This window comes from Ascaphus truei, chromosome 15, assembly GCF_040206685.1.
Source record: "Ascaphus truei isolate aAscTru1 chromosome 15, aAscTru1.hap1, whole genome shotgun sequence".
Classification (NCBI taxonomy): domain Eukaryota; kingdom Metazoa; phylum Chordata; class Amphibia; order Anura; family Ascaphidae; genus Ascaphus; species Ascaphus truei.
Window position 1 is genome coordinate 28777683 of NC_134497.1, and position 18010 is coordinate 28795692.

Genomic DNA, 18010 nt, shown 5'->3' on the forward strand with positions numbered 1-18010 from the left:
CGTGAGGGCGAGGGCCGGTGTGCTGCGGGGAGGGAGGGCCAGTGTGCTGCAGGGAGGGAAGGGGGGTATGAGGCTGCAGTGCTGCTGGGAGACATCTGTCTCCCGGTGCTGCTCCTCCAGTGTGCGCGCCGGGCCTCCCTCTCTCAGCGTCGGGCACTCAGCGTCGCTGAGCCGGGCTGAGCCGCGCTGAACAGATGCACAAAGCCCCTGCATCTGTAATCTGCGCAGCTATAGTTCCTCCGGCCTGGGACATAGTAGGCGCTTAGGTGCTGCTGCTCGCTCTTGCTTGCTGCCGCTCGCTCTACTAGGAGCTTTTTGCTGTCCTGGCAGAGGAGACAGCAAGCACGCTTGGGAGGCGGGTATCACTGTGTGTGTGTCACTTGGTAGCTGTCAGTGTGTGTGTGTGTGTGTGTGTGTGTGTGTGTGTGTGTGTGTGTGTGTGTGTGTGTGTGTGTGTGTGTGTGTGTGTGTGTGTGTGTGTGTGTGTGTGTGTGTGTGTATTATATAATATTTTAAAAATTAAAAAAAAAAGACATGTTGTGAGAATAAATTATTTATTAACATTGTGCAACTTTGATAAATATATTCACACGCACACACCACACACACATATATACACCACACATACATATATACACCACACACATTATATATATATATGTGTATATATTTATATAGGCTAGCAAACAGAAAAAAGCAGCGCCTCAAAGGGCATATATGCAATGATAAAATATTATATATAGTATAAATTAATATCAGTGCCTGCGTGTAAATTGTGATATATAGTAATTTGTAAACATATATTCATTTAAATACTTAGACAACGCAATCTATAATATGCAAAAAGTGAATGAACATATTTTAAAATATAAAAATGTATAAACATAAAAATATAAAAATAAAATGAAGAAGTGAAAAACCAGTCCTTTAAAGATGAAGTCCATCAAAGATGTTTTGGCTTGAATACAGGGGGTCTCCGGCTGCTCTCGAAAGGATGAACCACATCCTATAGAATCTGTAGAGGAGAGAGAAAAGAGAGCGCACGCCCCATAGTGTATAACTGTATATTTAATAAAGGAAATGGAGGGGGGAGGGGGGGGGAAGAATCGCACTCACAAGGATAAAAAGGTTAAAAGCGTGTCGTGAATAAATCACCACCATCCGGCTCTTTGCTTGTCTTTACTTGTCTCTGATGTCGCTATCTGGATACAGACGATCCGTGGTCATCAGGATGTTAACTCAAGCGTGGAGCAAGGGAACCGGCATAAATGGAGTCCTCTGAAGATCTCTCAGCTGCGTGGCCTGTGAATGTTACACACACGAACCGGCCTGTTCATGCGCAACGTGATGACGCAATGTCCGTGACGTGATGCGTGATGACGCTCCCATCACGCATCACGCATCACGTCACAGACATTGCGTCATCACGTTGCGCATGAACAGGCCGGTTCGTGTGTGTAACATTCACAGGCCACGCAGCTGAGAGATCTTCAGAGGACTCCATTTATGCCGGTTCCCTTGCTCCACGCTTGAGTTAACATCCTGATGACCACGGATCGTCTGTATCCAGATAGCGACATCAGAGACAAGTAAAGACAAGCAAAGAGCCGGATGGTGGTGATTTATTCACGACACGCTTTTAACCTTTTTATCCTTGTGAGTGCGATTCTTCCCCCCCCCTCCCCCCTCCATTTCCTTTATTAAATATACAGTTATACACTATGGGGCGTGCGCTCTCTTTTCTCTCTCATATATATATATATATATATATATATATATATATATATATATATATATATATATATATATATATATATATATATATATATATATATATATATATATATATATATATTGCAAGAGAACAAAAGAGCCCCAATGAAAGCACTCTAGTATGCCTGACAGTACAAAACCACAATGTTTATTGGAAAATGTCACAGAACATAAAGTAAAAATTAAAGCACAGAAAATTAAAACACGGCATGGATCCCCTGAATGGTGCAAACTTGATTAGACCTCTAATCAGGCAGTTACCCTGAAGGACAATACAAAGGTCTAAATAGACAAATAAATGCTGACAAAGTACCTGACAAGGTGTATACAAGAAGCTACCAACAGACACAACCCAGTGGTTAGATAAGGTGGCTAATACACTAGATAGCAAAATGCTGATGTCTCCCTAGGTCTGGGGACAAGTGTATAACATTGCAAAATCAGCAAGTTCACTGTGAAAACACATGAATAATCACAAAAAAGCACACCTTAATCTGTTACAGCAATTGATAGATACTTCACCTTATGTCAGGTACTCAGCATGGTCTGTAGAGGATTCCAGGAGCAAAGCTCATAGCACGTGAAAAAGTCCCAAGAGGGGGACAGGACAGGGGATCCTGCCTACTGGACCTGCTCCTACGCGTTTCGGCCTTAGCCTTCTACTGGGAGTGGTACTGTAGGCAGTATAACATGCACCTTAAAAAGGGATCTGATTAGGCTAGTGATTGTAGACACCTGTAATGTTTAATAAGCAGCACATGGAGTAGGGAGTGTGCTAATGTGTAAACACACTGTGTCATGAAGGCATCCGAGACTAAAGGCCAATGATTGGGATGTATTTCCTAAACTCCTACCCACAAGAGGGCATGACTGGCAATCAAATATCACTAACGTAGTACTGCGCATGCGCATGACGTCACGGACAGTCGACCATGCCAGAGCTGTCGCCTATAATGCGCTATCTAAGGACTAAAAATAGGGAAGCACTGAAAACTCCTCCTCCCTGAATCCAGGGCACCGAGGGCAGGAACATGCATCAGGACTGCAACCACGCATGTCCGTGACGTCATACGTCAGCGCCCCCGGCGCCCTCCACTCGGTCATGGAGGAGATGGCAAATGCTTCAGTTCTCACTGGTCTCAAAGCGCCTCACTGCGCATGCTTGCCCTTAGTTGTCTGAAATTGCGCAATCTTTATGACATGGACAATGCCCAGGCCTGACATGCGCATGCGCAGTATATACATCTCACTGCTCTATAGAAAAAGAAATCTGTCTTAAAGGGGTATAGTACATTGTATGTGAATAACATGAGTAAGCTGTTCAATAAGCATCTATGATCACAAAGCAGGGAAGTTGAAGCTATCAAATAGATAATGATTGTATATCAATTATTAACATGACAGTAGTTACTGATGATGACCATATATTAGAGAGATGCATAATAATACAAATAGACAAAAACTGGATAACCAAATATCTTGTCCCTAATTCAGGGGTATCTGTATTGTTATGAATATTAATCATTATGAATTGCATAGCTTAGGCATCCCATGTGAATAACAGACAGAATAGGCATAATAAAAGTGCATAGCTCTAGGAGAATCCATATAGAGCTTTCTTATATCAGAATTGAGTGCACTTGTTTCTGTCCAGTCACGCATAACAAGTGACCTCATAAGAGATCATTATCCATGTATTTGACAATAAAGATGATAGAATGATGTTGTCCATCACAGAGGCTATGTAATTATAATTCACAGATGTTTGTAAAGTCCTACGAGAGAATATTTAGAGACTTAGGGCTCTATGCAGTAAGCGTTGATAAGGGTTTTTTCGGCATTATATAGGCAAAATTGGGTTTGAGATTCAGTAAGCGCCGATATGTGCTTGATTTCGGCAGGTTTCGTAGCCAATAATTTAGTTATGGCCAGTCTGCTGTCGATAAGCCTGTTTTCGGCACTTATCGCCACTTTTTAAAATCGGCTGTATTCAAGTACCAAAATCAGCTTATCGGGGCTGATCGGCACTAAGAAATTGAGATGTTATGGCCAATTTCTGCCGCCAACTAAAGTAGGCAAGTTGGAGGGGAGAACGATCGCTAAGGCTGCCGGAACGGCACTTAGAAAAAAAAAATCATCTGCACATCAATGGAGTCAATGGAGCGGGGACGTATAACATTTTAGTACTGTTAACGTTCCATTGCTCACAATACAAATGTGATTAGCATTACAGTGTGGGGGGCATTCACTGCATTGTGTCACACCTGACGTGTATTATTTGATTTACATTGTACTTTTAGATGTTTTCATCATTTGCGTGTCACATTACTCATCATGTGATGATGTGTCAAGGGAAAATCCTATACTCAACTCTTAAAGGAGAACCTCACATCATATCACACATTTAATTGAACTGAGCGACAATTCTTTATATGATGTTACACATGTCACACATCTAACACATCCACCGTATATTCATGTTGCTTTACATTACACAATGCTTGTAATGTGTAACGCATCTTTAAACGTTCATGTACATCTTTCTTCTCATGTTTACATGTACTTTGGGTCCTCCCTTTTTTCATGACGTCACTTATTGGACAGTCAATCACATAGCATGTTTACATTGTAAACGTTGCATTACAAGCACTTCAACCTAACTTATACACACAAGGACAGTAGTTAATCATTGTTACACCTTTCAAACTGATTCAATAGCAACTATCCTCATTACATAAATGTATGCATATGCACACGAGAATTCATTGTTGTGAACATGTGACAATAACATTGCTAATTACACATGTTGCAGCAAACATTTTCCACGTCAATCTCAGGCTTTTTGTCTATTTACATGACTGACTGTTGCGTTCAGAAGTGTTACATGCATTGCACATTACACTAATAATTGTCAAACAATGTTTGTACAAAGCTTCACGTTACATCATTGGCAAATATCATGATTGCCTGCTGAATACACAGAACAAATAATTCTTTGATCAAATGGACACAGCTTGTGAGCCAAGTACTTTAATATGTTAATGTAACACCTTGCTTTTTATTATGTCACCTGACATCATCACATACCTATTTAAAGGACGCCTATTACCTGCTCATTCACAGCTACTCATTTCAAAATGTTGCGATTGTTTAGGAGACGGAGGAACATTCTTTTTCATGACATGCTTGCAGATGAAGAGAATGACATAGGGCAAGGGAGGGATAGAGCCAGGGACAGTGACAGGGACAGGCAAGCGGATACGACAGGGACAGGGAGAGGGACAGGCCGAGGGACAGGTAGAGGGACAGGAGATCAGAGGAGAAGACAGAGGAGACAAGTTGTGCCTCATCCGCGTGTGTACAGGGAGAGAACCCTGTTAGATGGGATGAGTGAGGAGGAGATAGTCAGTCGCTATCGTTTGAGTTCAGCAGCAATCTTATCTCTTTATGAAGAGATAAGGGGAGATTTAGATTTTTTGACAGCCAGAGGTCGTGCAGTCCCTGGGCTTGTTAAAATGCTGTGCTCATTACATTATCTTGCTTCCGCGTCATTCCAGACAACTATGGGCATAGTGGGCGGGGTCTCGCAATCTACATTCTCGCGGGCCTTTACCCAGTTTCTCTATGCACTCAATAGACGCGCTAGGAATTATATTCATTTTCCTACAGAGGCGACAGAGTGGCTGGAAGTCAGGAATGGCTTTTATCACATAGCAGGGATACCATGTGTGCTGGGTGCAATCGATTGCACACATGTTGCTTTGATTGCACCTAGTCAGAGTGAGCATGTTTACCGCAATCGTAAGCACTACCATTCACTTAATGTACAGGTGGTATGTGATGCCAAGATGAGGATAATGCATGTGGTACCCAAATTCCCTGGTTCCAGTCACGATTCCTCTATCCTGAGGAACTCTTCAGTCTTCCATGCTTTCGAAGAGGGACATTTTGGACATGGTTGGCTGCTGGGTGAGTACATATTTGGATGTTGTAACACAAAACACATATTTGTTTACTAATATTTTCATTATAGAAACTTATAACTAATGTAAGCTTATGTGTGCTCCATTGATTATAGGTGACTCAGGATACGGAATTAGGCCGTGGCTCTTGACTCCGGTGCTAAACCCTCAAACTGAAGCAGAGGACAGGTACAATGCAGCCCATATCTCTACAAGATCTGTTATAGAGAGGACATTTGGCCTACTCAAGACCAGATTTAGGTGTCTCGACAGAACTGGTGGGGCTCTTCTATACAAGCCTCAGAAAGTGTCTGATATTATAATTGCCTGTTGCATTTTGCACAATGTGGCACTCACACATAATGTACAATCAGACCTATCTGACGCTTTGGTAGAGGAGCATCCCACCCATGTAGCTGCTGAAAATGAACAAACAGCCAGTGGTGGCCAGACACGCCAGAATCTCATAAATTCCTTTTTTTCTTGTAAGTAAAAACATATATTTTCATAGTACTACTTTTATATATTAATTATGTCATATTAACACTAATTGTTTTTTACATAACCTTCTGTTAGGACACAGATGAATATGGGTTGCACACCTTTCTTTTCTCTGCTGTGTGCACAAAGGGATGTGGCACCGGTATGTTATTGTTGCACAGGTTACACTGGCGACACACTTTATTCGAGCTTGGCTAGTCCCACGAATTCGGGTATACCCGGGTGTATTGAGGTTTGTGACTGTTTTCTGCCCGAGTACATTGAGTTATTTTCCAAGCAGGGATTGAAGCATTTTATTCCCGCTGGCTGCAATACTGCACAGTATATATATATAAACTGCATTACAATTCATGAATTTATGCCACCTGGTAGACACGCGAAGCATTGCAGCCTATTAAATCCTAATCATTATCATTTAACAGATCAGCCGCCCATCAGCCAGGCATGAACCCAGGCTGGGAAGGCAAATGCAACGGGGCTTGTCAGAGGTGAGGAGTGGCGCATTCCAGGTATCTGCCAGGTACATACCGGGTATTTGCTCGAATAAAGTGTGTCGGTGCAGTATATAATCCCTCTTCCATTTGAATTTAGTTGTGTGTATGTGAATACAACTGTTGTAACAAATCAGTAATATTTTAGCATTGTGTTGTTCCTTATGCAAACACAATACACATAGTATGGCCATAGTCATGAATTCTTGCATTATGCTTACATACAATGTTATTGTTGCAGTGTAACATGTACATCCATATGATGTGTACACCAGGCTGGTTTACATTTAGAATGTGATACAATATACATGGTGTTGCACATTTAACACCAAATACACACTTTGCTGTGTTGCTTACGGTACTGAAGATGGCATGTCAATGTTTGCAATTTATATATTGTTCCATTGCATTATAGGTATATCTCCAGTATGACTGATCATGGTATGTATATTTGCTGACATCTGTCATAAGATGTGCCTACCTCAATATTCGTATAAGTATTTGAAGTAAAAATCCAACATATTGGTAAACGATAAATGTTACATACATGTACTTTCTGTATCATGTACATGCATTTAGCTACTAATGAGGTTTAATGTGCATTGTATTATAAAATGATTACTCCCACTTCATCACATGTAATGTATGTTCCCTTATAATTGCCATTAATGTAATATACAGGTGTTTGGAGAGAAGGGGATAACTGTAAATATTTTTTTACTTACGGGAGCTCATTAATCACGGATGCAATTGACTGATCATAACACTCCATGCATGAATGCCTGTAATCACAGCAATGCGTTGTACATCTTATATTTAGCAATGTAGGTGATTATTAATGCTATAAATTATTTGTCAACATTAATTAAACATTGTCACATGTGTATGTATAAGTCACACATGTGTGTTTATGTGACCTACATGTAACAAGTGTCAAACTGTAATCAAAACCACAATTGTGTCAAAAATGTAACTGTAATTTTGCATTAATAATTACCCACAATCACAATGTTCTTAATATATTTGGAATGTCATTGACGTCACTTCATCATTATCATGATGATAATGAACAAGTATTCTCAAAATATAAACGTCAATCACATGCACATTAGCATAGGCACACTTTTTAAGACAACTGTTTGTGTCTGTATCAATTTGTTTATGATCCATGTATAACATCGACAAATGATAACAGCAGGTTTAATATGGTAGGTTATATCATCATATTGACTGTACTATTTATGTTTATAAAGTTTAATGAACACAGTAAACTATACTTAGTTTGGTACATGAAATATACACATAAACGTACTTCATTACATGATGTTGATGTAATATTCATAACATCATGCATTGTAGGGGACCACAACATCTTGCCAATAACATTCTTTGCTACAGTCCCAAACCATTTCATCAACATACCCATGTTACAAGAAATTTTTAACTATAAATGGCTAGTTGGTTGTAAGTGTCCTTTACATTGGGAGAAGGAGTGGCTCAGTGAGTAAAGACACAGACTGGCACAGAGAGTTTGAAGCAGGGGAGACTGGTTCAATTCCCGATGTCGGCTCCTTGTGACCTTGGGCAAGTCACTTTATCTCCCTGTGCCTCAGGCACCAAAAAATAGATTGTAAACTCCACGGGGCAGGGACCTCAGCCTGCAAAATGTCTCTGTAAAGCGCTGCGTACAACTAGTAGCGCTATACAAGAACATGCTATTATTATTATTATTATTACAGCTAAACCCCGTTATAACGCGCCTCGCTATACCGCGATTCGGTTATAATGCGGTTTTCCCATGGCTCCCGTTTTTAAAAAAAATTTTTTTTTTTTTTTTTTAAAATTTTTTTTTTTGCACACTGCACACACTGCACACACTGCACACACTCACTGCACACACACTGCTCATTGCTCACACTGCACACACACTGCACACTGCACACACTGACACACTGCACACACACTGCACACTGCTCACACTGCACACACTGACACACTACACACACACTGCACACACACTGCACACACACTGCACACTGCACACACACTGCACACTACACACACACTGCTCATTGCTCACACTGCACACACACTGCTCACACTGACACACACTGCACACTGCACACTGCACACACACTGCTCATTGCTCACACTGCACACACCTCACACTGCACACACACTGCTCACACTGCACACACACTGACACACTGCTCATTGCTCACACTGCACACACACTGCTCACACTGCACACACACTGCTCACACTGACACACACTGCTCATTGCTCACACTGCACACACTGACACACTGCACACACACTGCTCACACTGACACACACTGCACACTGCACACTGCACACACACTGCTCATTGCTCACACTGCACACACTGACACACTGCTCATTGCTCACACTGCACACACACTGCTCACACTGACACACACTGCTCATTGCTCACACTGCACACACTGACACACTGCTCACACTGAACACACTCTGACACACACTGCACACTGCACACACACTGCTCATTGCTCACACTGCACACACTGACACACTGCTCATTGCTCACACTGCACACACACTGCTCACACTGACACACACTGACACACTGCTCACACTGCACACACACTGACACACACTGACACACTGCTCACACACTGACACACACTGCTCATTGCTCACACTGCACACACTGACACACTGCTCATTGCTCACACTGCACACACTGACACACTGCTCATTGCACACTGCACACACACTGCTCACACTGACACACACACACACACACACACACACACACACACACACACACACACACACACACACACACACACACACTACACTTATACATAAATCAGCCTTACCTGACCTTGGGGATGATTTTTGAGGCATGTGGCTGCAGGGTGGGGGTGGTGCTGCGGTGGAGGGGGATGATGGCTGCTGCGGGGGCCCCCGATGCTGCGGGGGCTGGTGGGATGGCCTGGTGCAGCGCGGGGGGGCATGGGGGGGGGGGGAGGGCAGGATGACCCTGCGCTACGGCAGGGCCAGGGGGCCCTGTATTGCGGCGCGAGGGCCCTGTGCTGCGGCGGGGGGAGCCGGACCGGAGGGGAATCCCCCCTCCCATCTCCTGTCACGCGGTGGCAGGGGGAGCCGGACCGGAGGGGAATCCCCCCTCCCATCTCCTGTCACGCGGTGGCAGGGGGAGCCGGAACCGGAGGGGAATCCCCCCTCCCATCTCCTGTCACGCGGTGGCAGGGGGAGCCGGACCGGAGGGGAATCCCCCCTCCCATCTCCTGTCACGCGGTGGCAGGGGGAGCCGGACCGGAGGGGAATCCCCCCTCCCATCTCCTGTCACGCGGTGGCAGGGGGAGCCGGACCGGAGGGGAATCCCCCCTCCCATCTCCTGTCACGCGGTGGCAGGGGGAGCCGGACCGGAGGGGAATCCCCCCTCCCATCTCCTGTCACGCGGTGGCAGGGGGAGCCGGAACCGGAGGGGAATCCCCCCTCCCATCTCCTGTCACGCGGTGGCAGGGGGAAGCCGGGACCGCGGGTAAAAACACTGATGCGGCGGCCATTTTTTTTTTTTAAATTAGCGTGACCCCGTTAGTAACGCGGTGGTCTCGGGGTGGACCCCGAGGACCGCGTTATAACGGGGTTTAGCTGTATTATTATTATTATTATTACATAGTTTCAACAGTCATACGTTCCATTACACAATAGAATACACAAATGTCTTAGCAGAGTGGGAATGGTTGTTATATATAAAACACACCATGCCATAAAATGTTAGTAGTAATTAAAGAACAGTCAAGAAAATTTCTAGCTGCACTCTTTTGCAACATCATTATGTTAATTAAGTGCTTATGCAATATAGGCATAAGGGTATCACATTTTTAATAGTTTGTTAATAAGCGCTGCAAGCAATATAAAATTAGTTCCATATGTAGTATAGTAGTTGGTGGCTCCTCCTCACAATCATCTCATATAAAGTTAGACTCTTCTGAAATCATACATTGATCCGATTGTATCTTGTCTGACATCTCTGAAATACAGCAAACACATGATGGTCAAAGATGGCAACTTACTATATATGTATCCGTGACAACGCGTTACACATCTCTATATGATTGTGTAGATACACACGTCACTCACTTATATGTTAGAAGTACAACTATACATCATTATGTATTCGTTTGTTAAATTAGTAGCACGCATAACTATGTATATGAAGTTAACGTTGGGTGTATACTTAAAAATGTGCGTGCACATCTTAATGTGCGCACGCACTTCACGCTTGGGTCGACAACGTGTTAGCGCATGCGCAAAACAATGCGTACGTTGTGCGTTCAATACATGTTGTAAATACCATTAACCATGAAATATTTCTTTCTAATACAATGAAGGAGAAACTACATTCGTTCTAAACGACTACATCTGTATTCTTTTTAAACAGACGTGTGTGGACAGAAAGCACGGCCGATAACACAATGCGCAAATGCAATACGTGTGACGTCATGTTAAGCCAGCGTGAAGCGCACGCAAACACTCCTCCCACTCAATTAACATTGGGCTAACGCCCAGTGCACGCCCACAAACACAGACGCGCACGCATGACACAGTGCAGTTACCGTAACTATAACAAAACAACACAGCCAATAGGGTTTGACGCGCTCACGTCGCTTGGGGGCGGGACTTAAATCCGTAATGCTTTTTAAGGACGCCTTGGCACATGACAAGGGTCCCACGTCATACGTGGTCGACCGGGTTTTTTTTTAGATGTTGCATGATAAAAAAAACAGGTGTGTGTTACAGTTATGGTAACATGTTGCTAATATGTTTAAAGGGATGGGAAAGTACGTTTATTTATTCCGTGAGCAATGTGTACTAATCTTTCTGGTTCTACTATATTGCAATAGGAAACAATGTGTTTGTGATCGCTACATGTTATGCAGTCTGCAATGTTACGCTGTATCCACGCATTTAAAGTCAAAATGGTGGTTACAAAAAAAAAACACTTTTAACGCTGAGTCAAGGCATAACGATTGTTATATTTACCATTCTTGTAGAAGTAACACTTCGTCTGCCTGCAACTGGTCGCTCCAGAAAACCAATGCATTTGCATCCATGGTTGACCCAAACGCTGAATCCTGTATGACACACATCTCCTCCATGAGGCGCTCATAGGAATCGCCACTGCCTTCTTCAAACAATTGGTCCGGAGGTAGGTTCATTTCTTCGGTTATCCATTCGAATGCGTTTGCAGCAGAAAGGCTTGGTAAAAAATCATAGTAGTTATGTTCTTGTAGAATGTGTGTTTCAGGAATGGAGGGTGCAGATATTGCAGCAGGTATCGATTCACACGGAACAGTAGTAGCGGATCCATTGCTATTGTTATTAGGAAGAAATATGCTATTTAGCACAATATATGTGCCATGTTCCACGGTGATTTTTTTTTCCTTAGCAATCTGCCAAAAACCATACCTTTCTTGTAGGTTATCCTGCACACGTTCAAAACATTCATTAGTTGATAAAGTGAATCTTACAGAGGATTTAAAATTTCACGCCCGCCCAGGTTCTTGGTAATAAGGATACTTTGTTCTAATCAAATCATAGATTTGGCCCACGTTGGCTTTCTGTTCCGCAGTTGAGACGATCGCCTCCGCTATCATCATTTTATAGCCTTTGTGTGGATGGCTGTTTTGAATTATATCGTCAGCCATTGCAGCTTAACAGAAAGTGTGACTCTACTTCAATGTTCTCTGCTCAGAATGCTGAAACTATTAGAATGTTATCTATTTAGTGTCTTTCCATTCAAGGTCAGAAAATGTTTCTTCTTTTACTCCTGTTTTCAAGCACCAATTGGAGTTTTACAAATAATTGGTTCACATTTGTGGTTTCTGATAGGCATTTCAGTGTGAATGCCACATTAAGCTACTTTTATCTACTTTCTCAAAACAACTGTACCATTTTAATTAAAAAACAATGTGGGTTGAGGAAAGAAACATTGTCCGCTTTATGAAAATAGTGCTTACACAGCCATATAATTAAATACACACACACACCTGCAAATGTTTTTATCTTTTTTTCCCCATACATTTCAGTGTCTATTTTTCAGTCTGGTTAACTCCCTGACTGCATCAGAGTTTAAGTAAGTGTGTATATGTATATATATATATATATATATATATATATATATATATATATCTCATAAATATATAATATATATATAAATATATATTATATATTATATATATATATATATATATATATATATATATATATATATATATATATATATATATATATATATTGTGACAGAAACCAGGGGATGGTAATAAATTCCGTATATAGGGCTCCCAGGATACTAGACAGTTTCTATCCTGTTTGGCCTGGGAGTGCAGCCTTATAATACATACACTCCATCCCACAGTTTGGCAAGCGCTGGAACTGAGGGATGAGAGATCCAGACCAGAGTTTGTCTGCTGCCTGATTTCTGTCACCTGTCATGCTAATTAGGAATCAGGTATGAAAGACTGATTTCCTGTTTGCTCTGGTCTTCCCACAAGAGCCAGGAGGCTGGAAGGCTGCTGAACTACAGAGGGGAGAAGCCTCTTCCCCAAACAGGTTCAATCTTTCTGTTCATTTGTGTAAGACTGCAAAAGTACCGTGTTTTGATGTTGGAAGTGGAAAAGCCACTTCCAACCCTGAGTCAGGGATATCTAAGTTAAGTTATCGCTCAGGTGAGCAGCTTTTGTTTTGATCTGTTTTCTGTTGTATGCACTGTGGCAGTCTCAGTGCCTGGGACTGAATAAACCAGGCATAGCCTGTTTAAAGGAACAGTACGTGACGCCTCATCATTTAACCTACCCTAAAAGACCGTGTTCTAAACAGTCCCGGACAAACGACGGAGCCCCGGAGTAAGCCGTTTGTCACATATGGTGGAGAATGCGGGCAGAACACTAGGGGGTCTGCGGGTTGAAGAACTTTGAAAAAAAAAAAAAAAAAAGATTTTTTCATCCTCTGCAAACAAGATGGAAGACGTGGTGGGTGCGCTGGTACGCAATGTCGCTGCCCAGAAAGACGCAAATGAAACCCAGCAACAGCTGTTAATAGCCCAGCAAGAAACTAATGCAAACCAGCAGCAGACGAATGCAGCCCAGCAACAGCTGCTAATAGCCCAGCAAGAGATTAATGCCAACCAGCAACAGGCGAATGCCAACCAGCAACAGGCGAATGCAAACCAGCAACAGACGAATGAAGCCCTGCAAAACGCGAATGCAAACCAGCAAGAGACAAACCGCTTGCTGAGAGAGGAGCAACAGCGGTTCGCTCAGGGCTTTCAGCAGGAACTCGAGATCCTGAGGGGGACTATCAGTAACCTTCCACTGGCAGCGGCAGCCCCAGTTCCGAAAATGACCAGGGCAAGCCACTACCTTCAGAAGATGGGACCCTCGGATGATGTGGAAGCCTATTTTCTCACGTTTGAACGCACGGCACAGAGAGAGGGATGGCCAGAAGCTGAGTGGGCTGGTCTAATCGCACCCTTCCTAAGCGGCGAACCCCAGAAGGCTTACTTTGATCTAGAGCCAGCCGAAGCTAACGTCTATGCAAAATTGAAGTTCGAGATCCTCGCCCGCCTCGGCGTAACCACGGCTGTTCGCGCCCAAAGGTTTCACGCATGGTCCTTCACGATGGATAAAGCCACCCGAAGCCAGATGTATGACCTAATCCACCTCGCCCGGAAGTGGCTACAACCCGAGATCAACTCAGCCAGCCACATCGTGGAACGGTTGGTCATGGACCAGTTCTTGAGGAAACTTCCCTCTGCCTTACGCCGTTGGGTCAGTCGGAGTGACCCCCACAATGCGGATGAGCTTGTGGCCCTCGTAGAAAGGTACAATGCAGCAGAAGAGCACCCGCAACCCACAGTCGTGGAGCAACCCCACTACCCGAGGTTCCAGGACTCTTCCAGAGACGGTAAAAGGGTACCGGGGTTAAGGGGCGCTGAAGAGCGGCGACCACCTTCACGCAGCACCAGCAACAGTGGTTCGCACACTAAGGGCAATAGCCAACATGGGGAGCCGGGAAAAGGCTCTAAGTGGGACACAGACTATGTACCTAAATGTGTAAATTGTCATGAGAGGGGCCACACAGCAAAAATCTGCCCACTAAATGATGAGCCCATGCAATGCAACAGCGTGGAACCTTATTCGCTGTTGTCCCAATGTATGGGCCCTAGCCCAGAGGACCCCTTGAATAACCATCTGTGGGCATTTGTAAAGGTTAATGGTAAGAGGGTTCGGGCACTTCTTGACTCTGGGAGCATGGTCACACTAGTGTCCGAATACCTCTTGCCCATTAAGAAGAAACAGGGAAACAGTTCACAAAGAGTGGCAATTTGTTGTATACATGGGGATAATCATGAATATTCCACTGTTGATGTTTTTTTTGAAACAGAGTTTGGTTCTTTAGATTTCAAGGTGGGTATTGTACCCAAACTGGCACATGATGTGTTAATAGGGACCGACTTTCCCCATTTTCTAAAAATGTGGTCCCCCGCTCAGAATAGCGCCCAGAGTTCAATAGCGGACCATAACGAAGTATTAGAAGAAACAAATCCTTTCCCTTTTTCAGAAATGGAGGTTGACGAGGGCCCAAATAAGAAGGGGGAAAAGGAGGAGTGCTGTAAAATTCCCTTCCCCATCACTACTTTGGTAGGGAATACCCCAAATCAAGATGTTGAGCAGACACTTACCACCCCAGAACCGGATAAGACCCTCGCTGACCTAGAGGTCAGTCCTGGGAGTTTTAAGAAGGCCCAGTGGGAGGACCCCACATTAGCGGTAGGAAGGGGAAATATACGGGACCAGAATAGTACTCCTGGCCAACCAGATAGGTCACTTGCTTACCCCTACTTCGAGGTAGAGAACGACCTAGTATATCGGGTTGATAAAAGGAAATCAGTTACAACTAAACAATTGTTGGTACCACGGACATTCCGTAACGTAGTATTACACCTCGCACATAGTCATCCATTGGGGGGACACCTAGGGGTGGAAAAGACAAAAGAAAAGATTCTCCGAAGCTTCTATTGGCCTGGGGTTCTGGCAGAAATTACGAATTATTGTTCCTCATGCCCAGAATGTCAGATCACCGCCCCGTTCAAGGCGTACCGCAGCCCATTGGTACCCCTTCCCATAATAGAGGTACCATTTGACCGGATTGCTATGGATCTAGTAGGACCCCTAATAAAGTCTGCTAGGGGACATCAGCATATATTGGTAATATTAGATTATGCCACCCGATATCCGGAGGCAGTTCCCCTACGTAGCACCTCAGCTAAAAACATAGCAAAAGAGTTAGTAGTTCTGTTTTCCCGGGTCGGGATTCCTAAAGAGATTCTATCTGACCAGGGAACACCATTTATGTCCCAAGTAACGAAAGAGCTATGTAAACTCCTAAAAATCAAGCATCTCAGAACCTCAGTCTATCATCCACAAACAGATGGTTTAGTGGAAAGGTTCAATAAAACCTTAAAGAGCATGTTACGGCGGGCGGTTGATAAAGATGGGAAAAACTGGGATTGTTTGTTACCGTACCTGTTATTTGCCATTAGGGAAGTTCCCCAATCATCCACAGGCTTCTCCCCGTTTGAACTATTGTATGGCCGACACCCAAGGGGCTTACTGGATATAGCCAAAGAGACTTGGGAACACGAGGTTACCCCTTACAGAAGTGTAATAGAGCATGTTGCCCAGATGCAGGACCGCATTGCTGCAGTCCTACCCATAGTGAGGGAACACATGGAGAAAGCTCAAGAAGCACAGAGGAATACATATAATAAGGGTGCTAGGGTCAGAATTTTTTCTCCAGGTGATAGGGTACTAGTTCTGGTTCCCACCGTGGAGAGTAAATTCCTTGCTAAATGGCATGGGCCATATGAGGTCTTGGAAAGAGTGGGAGAAGTAAATTATAAGGTAAGACAGCCAGGTAGGAGGAAACCTGAGCAAATTTACCATATAAACCTACTCAAGCCCTGGAAAGATAGAGAAGTCTTGTTAACCCTAGTACCCCCAGGTCCGTCAGAGAATCAAGAAACTGACCCAGAGGTTAGCATAGCTGAAACCCTGTCTGTTCATCAGAAACGAGAGGTTCAGAATTTAGTGAGAAGAAACAAAGAAATCTTCTCTATACGGCCAGGTAGAACTAGCGTAATTGAACATGACCTAGTCTCTGAACCGGGGGTCCGAGTTAACCTTAAACCGTACCGAATCCCAGAGGCCAAAAGAAAGGCTATAAGTTTAGAGGTTAAAAAAATGCTAAAACTAGGTGTAATTGAGGAATCCCAAAGTGGGTGGAACAGCCCTATAGTCTTAGTCCCAAAGCCAGATGGTACAACAAGGTTTTGTAATGACTACCGGAAACTAAACGCGGTGTCAAAATTTGATACTTATCCTATGCCCAGGGTAGATGAACTTGTAGAGAGACTGGGCAAAGCCCGATATCTCACAACCCTAGACCTAACAAAAGGGTACTGGCAGGTTCCCCTCACAGAAAGGGCAAAAGAAAAGACAGCCTTCTCAACCCCAGACGGCCTCTTTCAGTATAAGGTGTTGCCTTTTGGCTTACATGGAGCTCCCGCCACATTCCAAAGAATGATGGATAAAATTTTAAAACCACATGCTCGGTATGCTGCCGCCTACCTGGATGATGTGGTAATCCATAGTGAAGATTGGCAATCCCACCTTCCAAAGGTCCAAGCTGTGCTTGACGCAGTCCGGTCTGCTGGACTAACTGCTAACCCCGCTAAATGCACTATTGGTCTGGAGGAGGCCAAGTATCTGGGATATTCTATTGGCAGAGGTTTACTCAAACCCCAAACACTCAAAGTGGAGGCGATACAAAATTGGCCAAGGCCAGTTACAAAAAAACAAGTAAGGACCTTTTTGGGGTTAATTGGGTACTATAGAAGGTTTATTCCCAATTTTGCAACTAAGGCAACCCCACTAACTGACCTCACAAAAGCAAGAGGACTGCTAATGGTAAAGTGGTCCCCCGAAACCGAACAGGCCTTTAGAAGCCTGAAAGAAGCTCTCTGTGCCCAACCAGTGTTGGTCACACCTGACTTCTCCAAAGAGTTCGTAGTCCAAACCGACGCATCTGAGGTAGGGCTGGGGGCGGTACTCTCCCAGGAGTCTCAAGGTGAGGAGCACCCCATCCTTTATTTAAGTAGGAAACTAAATCCCCAGGAGAAAAATTACTCCATAGTAGAGAAAGAGTGTC